General features: G+C 33.0%; 1 non-coding gene across 1 annotated transcript; it reads right to left on the bottom strand.

Annotated features, from left to right (window-relative positions):
- Positions 1 to 7062: 7062 nt before the first annotated feature.
- On the bottom strand, positions 7063 to 7169 carry LOC127261432 (small nucleolar RNA R71). The gene has a single exon (XR_007840916.1). It is a non-coding gene; the product is annotated as a small nucleolar RNA R71 (small nucleolar RNA).
- Positions 7170 to 9932: the final 2763 nt, after the last annotated feature.

A 9932-nucleotide genomic window follows, 5' to 3' on the forward strand; every position in this document is an offset into this window, starting at 1 on the left:
TTTTAATCAATTATAAATACTTCACCCCCTTTAGTTTCTCACCAATGCTCATTATTTACCTTGATTGACACTGACTCATCTTCATTGTACACATCGATAGCCTTATGGTGATTTACCTCATTGAAAATTTTCAGTATGTCATCATCACTTGCCAAAAGCCGCCAATTCTCATCCATGAGTCTCCTTTGGCCACGCTGATGAATTATTTTTGAAAAAATTATTTTACTTTTAAATTGAATTCAGGGGTGTGGGATGGGATTAATGATGATTCAAGAAATATCGTGATGTAGTTCAAAAGAATTCATCAAATAACAAACTTTTCTCATATGAACTGGTGAGACCGGATCGAACTTAGAGCATTAATGTTAAAGGAAAAGTTAAGTGTAGTAAACACACGAGTTTCTGAAACCAAGATTGGACTCGGATTGCATTAAAAGTAAATTTTAAATTGCAGAATGTAAATTCATGGAGCAGATATGAAAGAGGTGTGAGGGGTGATGGAAGTAAGAGATGGTCGCGTGGCGAATTTAAAGTTTGCGAATCGCGATGGTGGAAGTGGATGAGATATCTAATAATGTATGTTGGTGATAGAGCTATATTATTGTGGGAAGTGAAATCAAGTGATGGTTCGGTGAAGTGAAATTATATTTGAGATATATGTATATATTTTGTGTGGTAGTGTGTTACGTGTAGGTGATCACATAAGATTGTTGTCTGCTAAAGCACTTCGCGTTTACAATGGTTTACTAGGCATATAGGTAATTGCGACAAAGACAAGCTAATTCCTTAATTATTGAGTTAATTATCCATTTTTGAATTCATTATTAAGTGTCCTATGAGCTATTTTCTTCGACAATCGCGATTGATCAATAAAGAGATTAGTTCTCTCCCTACCCATCGCCAAGTATACTAAGTCAAATTGTGCTTAAGGAGTCACTTTCTTGATGGGTCCTAGATCGACCTAGTAGTGTGGAATCCTTTCGGCCTTGTCGCGTCGTGAGACAATTATCTTATGCTAATGTCATTTGTCTATGATAGTGATATGGAAAAAAAATGATATTTCATTATCTAAGGAATTAAACATCGTGTTTACACTATGATAGTAATAAATTTAGCTAAGTGTAAAAAATAAATGGGATGGGCGGTGAGCACGCGACTCTTATCACAAGTCTGCAAAATCCCCACGATAGGCTTTTGAGCTTCTTTTGAGTTCTGTAGACCACATTCCTTGTCTTTTAAGCGCGACAGATATCCTGATCTAAAAATGCGATGGATTGACACGGGACCTTGTTAGAACATTTCTCACAGTAAGTGATTTTTCTAATTTCCGCCTCCAAACGTGATTGGAACTATAAAAAATCAAGGCATACCTTATAATATGAAGAAAGGTTAAAAAACATTCACTAAGATGCTTTGGATCAATTACAGACAAATTTGGTCAGAAATCGCCACATATATTTATAAAAATCATTAAGCGAATATATCCAAAATCAATGTTATCACACACTTATCGCTACAAGTAGGCATTTTTTGTTGTGTTGGTATGACCACTAGAAAATTGGTGTGTGAACATATTAAAAAAAAAAAAAAAAGAACTACATAGTTGTTGCATGAATCATAACATTATAACAAGATTATAATTTTTTGGGTAAACTATTTTTTTAGTCCCGTAACTGGACCCCCTTATAATTTTAGTCTCGTTAGTGGAGTATATCGCAAACTAGTCCCATAAGTGGAAAATTTTCGTTGTTTTAGTCCTTCGGCGCCAGAGAGGCCCGCGTGGCGTGTCGGAAGCCAGGTGTCCACCCGGTGTCCCGCCAAGTCAGCGACACCTGGCGAACACGTGGATTTTGTTTTATTTTTTAAAGTTTTTTTCAATTGGACCAAATAAAAAAAATAAAAAAATGCAAATAAAATTAAAAATAAATTTTTAAAAAAATTAAAATAAAATAAAATCCACGTGTCCGCCAAGTGTCGCTGACCTGGCGGACACGTGGCCTCCGGCTAGCCACGCGGGTGTCTCCGGCGCCAGAGGACTAAAACAACGAAATTTTTTCACTTATGGGACTAGTTTGCGACATGCTCCACTCATAGGACTAAAATGATAACGGGTCCAGCTACAGGACTAAAATAACAGTTTATCCTAAATTTTTTTATGTCGAAAACATATAATTAGTTCGTTAAAGAGAGAGAATTGTGCAAAAGTCTACTCATTACAGTTGGAACGAGAAGCACGCATGTGAAAAAACGAATTGATAATAACAAATGCTATAAACCTACATTACAAGTACTTGAAATTACTATGAAGAGATTGAGATTGTCTTATTACACACTAGAAAAGTATAAACTAAATAATAATCATAATAATAATAATATCTGCAAGATAGTGACTAATTTGGAATGTCTGATCTCTATAATTTGTAGGTTATCCGAAAAAGTATGCTTGAGTATCCAAAAAAAAAATTAAAATTAATTTATAAGTAAAATAGTTTATATAAATTTGAACAAGATAATCATTTAAATGCGTATGTTATGAAAGATGTTGATATTGAAATAAAAATGCAACATACGATGAACAAATAACGAATGATAGCATTATAGTGTATTAAATTAAAATAGAATGTAAGGTGACAGTGCCTCTTGTTGCGGGTATTAGATTATGACTAAGTTTTATAATAAGTTTTACTAATTGAAAAACTAAACTAGGAAAGTATGAAATAATTGATGATAATAATTTTACAAGTAATGTTATAACTAGTTTGATCATGTGAAGTATGTACTGTCCATCAGGTACTTTACAATGTATTGTTAAGCTTTAAAGAAAAATTAACAAATTCATATTAAAATCCAAAATTATCTTTTAAAAAGCATTTCTTACATAATTAGTAACTTTAAATTTTTAACTTTTGGGGTAGGGATTGTACATTTGTATTATTAGTATAATTGATGTATTAGTTAATTGTGTATTTTTAAGGCATCCTATTCAAATTGGATTGTAACATAATCAATTGAATACATGAGAATTAAATTTTATTGACATTTTGGTTGCATAAAATAAAATATTATGTTCTTTTAACAAAAAATTTTAACACATTTTTTCAATAAAATTAATATATTACATATATTTTTTATTTTTATATTATCTACACAATTTTTTATATTTCACAGTAAAAAATATCACAATACAAAACAAACACACCCCTAAAATTTTAGTATTAGTTGTAATAATAATAATAATAATAATTTCAGTAAACAAAGAATTGGGCACATACAGTACATTGGTACAACCGCTAGGCAATTGAAAAAAAGAAAACAACAAAGTACAATTACACTTTGACTACGCTAACGGTAACATTATAATAAGATTATAACTTTTTTTGACGTTGCAGGCGTGCTAATATTTCATCAAAGACAAAGGACTTTACAAAGTTCAATGCAAAAATTAATTCGATTGTATTTTTGTGAATTTTACCATAGGTTTTTATTATTTATATTTTTTTTCTTTAAAAATATCACATCAAATAATTATTTTTTTTTTATGTTATACTACAAATTTATTTTACATTTAAAACATTACATCAACCTCTATTTATATTAAATCAAACAACTATTCGAATTCAACTTTTTACTATTCAAAAATCCAAATAAAAAACCTAAACCCACAAACAAACACACACGTAATGTCTCTCTTTCCAAGTGTAATGAGCCAATCGCTGCAAAATTCTGTCTTTGGTGAAACAACAACATACTGCAACATGAATAGTTATAATCTCGATATGTTACTTATACACTAGAAATACAAATGTTATTTTGTAGCTAAATATATAAGCATTATATTCTTCCATTATAAATTGTAAGCCCTCTTGGTTTGCTCAGAATCCATGCATGTGTAATTAGACCATGCAACATTTGCGTTAACTAACTCGCAAGACATGTCTTAGATGTCCATCTCAAGTGCATGGCCAATCGGTGGGGCATCCAACAAACTGGTTCCTTCCTGAAGTGTATGCGTATAATCTGCAAAAGATTTGTATCCCAAGACACAAAAAATGCAAAGTGAAAAGGAAAAACTACAATTATCGATATTCAAATACATTAGAAGGTAATGCAACATTATCAATTTGTAAAAAAGTTCAATTTATTTCAAGAAGATGGAGAGGATTATGCTTTACCTAGGCATGAGAATTCGATTGCATACAGCAACAGCCTCGAGAAGAGCAAGTGTTGAATGGGAATAGATAGAAAATGATATTCCATATCGATCAGACCGGTATGCTTTAATAAATTTCACTAAAGTAAAAGGACATGGATAGAACATATTTGTAGATGACACATTACTCATTTGGAAGAAGGACACATTAGTCAACATTACTCCTTTAAAAGCTCTTTATTTTCTTGATTAGTGTAGTAACCACTAAGAAAGTGAGAGCGATGGATTTTAGGGTTTAGGGTGTAGGCTTTAGAAAAGCTCCGAAAAATAGAGCCAAATGATCGGATTAAGAGAGTGCGGATGATAACAATCTATGGACATTATCTTTAGTTGGAATGGGAATGGCACTAATTTTAGCTCTACCAGAGGATCTTATATATAGTGTCCGGTAAAATGGTAGGTAAGACAACATTAATGGTAATAACATTGATTTTTTTGGTAGGTGGGATACCGAAGTCGATAAATGGTTGTGAGTAGGTGGTAGGTGGTAGGTGGGATACCGAAGTCGATAAATGGTTGTGAGTAGGTGGTAGGTGGTAGGTGGGATACCGAAAGCGGTATATGGTTGTGAGTAGGTGGCAGATGGTAGGTGGTAAGTGGGAAGATAGTAATGATAGGCAATTTGTCATCAATGGTATGTAAAAGCACTTTCTTAAGGATTTGTGTGGTAGTAACCACAACGAGTAAAAAGTAAATATCAAAGAAGAAATGAAATACATTGTAGTTGAAAGGCACGAGAGTCATTTTACTATGCAATCTATGAGTATGTGAGTATCATTCTATAAACAGATATATTTTTAAAACATTATCAAAGGTTATATGTTTAATGTTGTGAAACGTTTTTATAGTTTTAATGAAAATGTGTTATTACTTACTTCTTATCTTTTTCTCATAAAGTATCGGTAGATTGCTTCTAGATGATTCAGTGGTTTTTTACATTGTGATATTAGCAAATGCTATTAAACTATATTACAAGTACTTGAAATACTACACAGAGATTGAGATGTTTTATTACACATGATAGCTTGAAAGCGAACGCATTTTATGTTCATATCATATACGATATTTAGACGATTTTGATTGGATTCTACCTAATTTTTATGCGTATTATTTATTTCTGATATACATGAGAGAAAAAAAATTGGTGAATTTGGAGAAAAATAAAATAAAAAAATCAGCATTGGACAATCAAGTTAGTCATGACCATGACTAACCACATCCTCCTAACATGGGAATTTAATTGAAAACCAAAAAGCCCAACTACAAAAAATTAGGGCAAAATTAAATAAAAAGATGGAAGAGTTACACGCAGGAGAGGGAGGACGGCTAGAGGCAGATACGCACAGGAGCAGGAGATTGACAGATTCATAGATCGCGCAGGAGAAAATCGAAAAACAAGATTTCCCTTCAGACTATGACTTTATCTTTCATTATTGTTCTTTTTTATTTGATTATGCAGTAAATTTTTTTCTAGTTTGAGGGGTGGTAATGTTTTGGTCCTTGTGTTTTGGAGATTCTTGACATTCTTTTAAAAGTTCTTTTTATTATCAATATTTGTCCGATTCATAGTGTTTTCGATTGTTAGATTGATTGTATATTTTTTTATCGATATTTAAATTAGTCTGATAATCTAAAGTCAATTCAAGTAGGATATCCGTAATTGTATTCGCACTTGAATATGTGGCAACCGAGTTAAATAGTCCATTCTCGGGGATTAGGCAATCAATTCTAATTGTTCCTCTTAGGTAGTAATTGTTTTGAATTGGGTTTTTTTATATTAGAATGCGATTAGGCAATATTTCCTATGGGCGTACCTGGGTTTATTAGATTAATTAGGGGTTGTTGACGAGCGTACCTTAATTACCTACATTGTAAAAAAATTGGTTGTTAGAGCTTGTTTATAACTATAACAAATTTATTGATAATTTAATAAGAACTAACTTTGTTGAATTAATGATAAAAACACAAGTGTCATAATTGCATCATCTCTAAAGGCAGACATCTTCTTGATAGCCAGTTCCTAGTTAATTTAATTGTTTTGTTATTTTATTTCCATTAGATAATAAAAGAAAAAATTCTCCCTTTTTATTTATTGCAGTATAATACAAAAGAGTGACTCACACAATTCCTGTGGAGGCGATTCCTGCCTCTGTATTACATTATTTGTGATTACAAAACAGGTGAAGTATTTAATTGACCGTGCGACCGGTCAATTTTTGGCGTTGTTGCCGAGGATTGGCGCTTTGTTTTACTCTTTTGTGTTATTTATTTGCTTTATTTTCATATATTCCTCTGTTTATGCTCCGTTCTTCTCGTACAGGTGAGCTAATATTTAATCTTGAGATCGAGAAGGTTGAGCGAAAGTTGCGCATGGAAGCCAAACAATGAAAAGCTGCTCAAGTTGCAAAGCTTGCTGATTCTTTAAACCACCTCAGAATCTCTAGCTCTAGCGACTTTGAAAGTGATCAAGAAACTGTCATGGCTGAGGATACCCGCACTCTAAGGGAGTTGGCTGCTCCTAACTTGGCCCAACAACCCTTATGCATTAACTTTCCAACTTTGAATACACTATTGCTTTTGAACTGAAATTTAGCTTAATTCATCTACTATTTTCTTTTCATGGACTTGTAGGCGAAGAACCTAACAAACACTTGCAAGAGTTTGACGTGGTGTGCTCCAACATGAAACCACCAGGTGTTACTGACAAACAGATCAAACTTAGAGCCTTTTCATTCTCACTCAAAGATTCCGCAAAGGATTGGCTATACTATCTCTCACCTTGAAGCATCACTACCTGGAATGACATGAAAAAGAAATTTTTGAAAAAGTACTTTCCAGCTTCCAGAGCTGCAATTTTAAAGAATGAAATATGTGGCATCAAACAACAATCAGGTGAAACGCTCCATGAATATTGGAAGCGATGTAATAAGCTTATCATTAAATGTCCACAACATCAAATTCCACCACAATTATTGATTCAATATTCCTATGATGGTTTGTCATTAATGGACAGAAACATCATCGATGCTGCAAGTGGTAGAGATCTATTAAATAAGACGCTAGCACAAACCTGGGATCTTATTGAGCGGATGGCTGAAAACACGTAGCAGTTTGGTTCGAGGGACATTGGACAAATGAGCGGAAACAATAATGACCATTCTATACAATCGATGCATTAATAACTTTCTAAGTTGACGAGCTTTATTCGCAAGGTGGTCGTGGAAAAATTTAACCCGAGTGTCCAAGTCAAAATGTGTGAAATATGCACAAGTGCAGGGCACCCTACAGATGCATGTCCAACCCTCCAAGAAGGATATGTATTGGATGTGAACGATGCAAACTATGGTGTGAATAGACCTCCAACGTACAATCCATACTCCAACACTTACAATCCAAGCTGGAGAGAGAACCTGCGCTATGGAAACGCACAACACAATCATGGTCCTCAACCATTTGGAGCTACACGCTAGATACATTAGTCTCCTCTTTATGAGAAGCAGCCGCCCCAGACACTCACAAGCAATTCTAATCCATCTTTGGAAGACTTGGTGAAGTTCATGGCTACCATTACCCTGCAATTCCAGCAAGAGATGAAATTAACTGTTGACAAACTACAAAATCATATTAGTCAAGTATCAAATGAGGTAAAACAGTTACGTGAGAGAGAAAAGTGGCCCAACCAGAGCAAAATCCAAAGAACGTGAGTGCTATAACCCTTCGTAGCGGGAAGGAATTGGAAGGTCCACCCTAACTCAAAGGAACATAATGAAGATCATATTGAAATGGAGATTGAAAATGAAGCTGAATTTCATGAAAAAGTACATCCTAACTTTGTTCCTCCTACTGAAACTAAACCGGCTTATTTCCCTAACAAGTTGAAAAACCCACAAAAAGCAAACAAACGAAAAGAGATGATGGAGATATTCAAGACGATTAAACTTAATATCCCTCTCTTGAAGGCTATCAACCAAATCCCAAGTACACGAAATTTTTAAAAGAACTGTGCACCAACAAGATAAAATTGCAAAGGGACAAGCACATTATAGTGGGTGGGAACGTCTCTACTGTTCTCAAAAGAAAAGTACCACCTAAAACAGGTGGTCCAAGTATGTTTTCTATCCCTTGCAAAATTGGAAGAACATAAGTGGCCAAGACTATGTTGGACTTAGGCACCGCTATCAATGTTATGTCACGATCCCTATATGACTCTCTAAATATAGGACCCTTAAAAGAAACAGTTATTATTATTCAGTTTGTTGATCGAACTAATGTCTATCCTGACGGTATGGTAGAGGGTGTACTAGTTCAATTGAATGATCTTATTTTTCCTGTCGACTTTTATATTTTGGAGATGGATGATGCACACTGTTTTAACCCACCGCTTCTCTTGTTAGCCAGACCTTTTACGTGCACTGCAGGAGTAAAGGTTGATGTAAGGAAGGGCACCATCGCTTTGGAATTTAATGAAGAAGAAGTTCATTCAGTATTTTTGTTGCTGTGAAACACCATATTGATTCTAAGTCATTATATGCAAGTGATGTTATTGATCTTTGGGTGCAGGAAGCATTTGAATTAAGTGGTTCCGACGAATTGAAGATCGTGTTGATGGAACATCTGGAGGAAAAACCTATGAGAGAAATAACCGTAGACAAGAGAATAAGAAAAGTTCTCAAATAGCTTAACTAATTCCGAAAGAGTCACCAAGGTACAAATTGGCTCCAATATTCTTAAATGAATCTAATAAGTGTTTATTACCATATTTGATGTAGGCACCAGAATTGGAATTGAAGTCTATACCTTAGACTCTGAAGTATGGTTACTTGGGAGAGAAAAATACTCTACCGGTGATCATCTCCTCGAAATTGACACCAGAACAAGAAGAGAAACTTATTAAGATTTTAAAAGATCATAAGAACACCATCGGATGTACAATCCCTATGAATTTAGGATAGGTTTATGTCCTAATGGTACTAATTTACAATATATAAAATTATTTACAGATTAATAAAATAATAGAAAATTAATTTAGTTCTCGTCGTGCATCAATCCTTTATTGGGGGGAGAGAGGGATATTAAAAATTTATAACACACATTGTTCTCTCAAATGATGAATATAATAAAAAATGATAAAAATGTGAAATTAAATTGTAATAAAAATATTATGTGCATTTGTTGGGGACGTTTTAATATTGAAATTTAAATAATGGTTTGATGTAAAATTAATTTTAGTATAATATAGAAAATAAGTATTTAATTTTGATATTTTTTTAAAAAAAATGTAAATAATAAAAATAAAAAACTCAAATAAATCCATCATTGTCTCTATAAATGTACATTCAATTTCAAATAAGAAACGATGCTATTCATCAAGCATGATCTTTCAATAAAAATATTTTTATTTTTTATAAAGATATCATAGCAAAATACTATTTAAATTAAATTTCAAATCAAAACCAAACAAATCCTCAAAACTCTTTGATTTTTTTTTATAAATTTATATTTAATTTAATTTAAATAATATTTTAATATAATATTATAGAAATAATATATTTTTATAGGTATAGGCGGCGGTTAGCTCGCTGACGCTTTCTGCGCCAGCACTATACTGATTCGTTGTGAATTATTCGATTGCGTCCAAGTTAGATTATAAGGTTATTGTTTGCCAATGTTAATTCGGTAATTCGCATTTACTAATTTCTATTTAAATTTTGTTGGAAGAGTT

The sequence above is a fragment of the Andrographis paniculata genome, unplaced genomic scaffold (assembly GCF_009805555.1).
Source record: "Andrographis paniculata isolate CXL003 unplaced genomic scaffold, ASM980555v1 Contig62END, whole genome shotgun sequence".
Lineage (NCBI taxonomy): Eukaryota > Viridiplantae > Streptophyta > Magnoliopsida > Lamiales > Acanthaceae > Andrographis > Andrographis paniculata.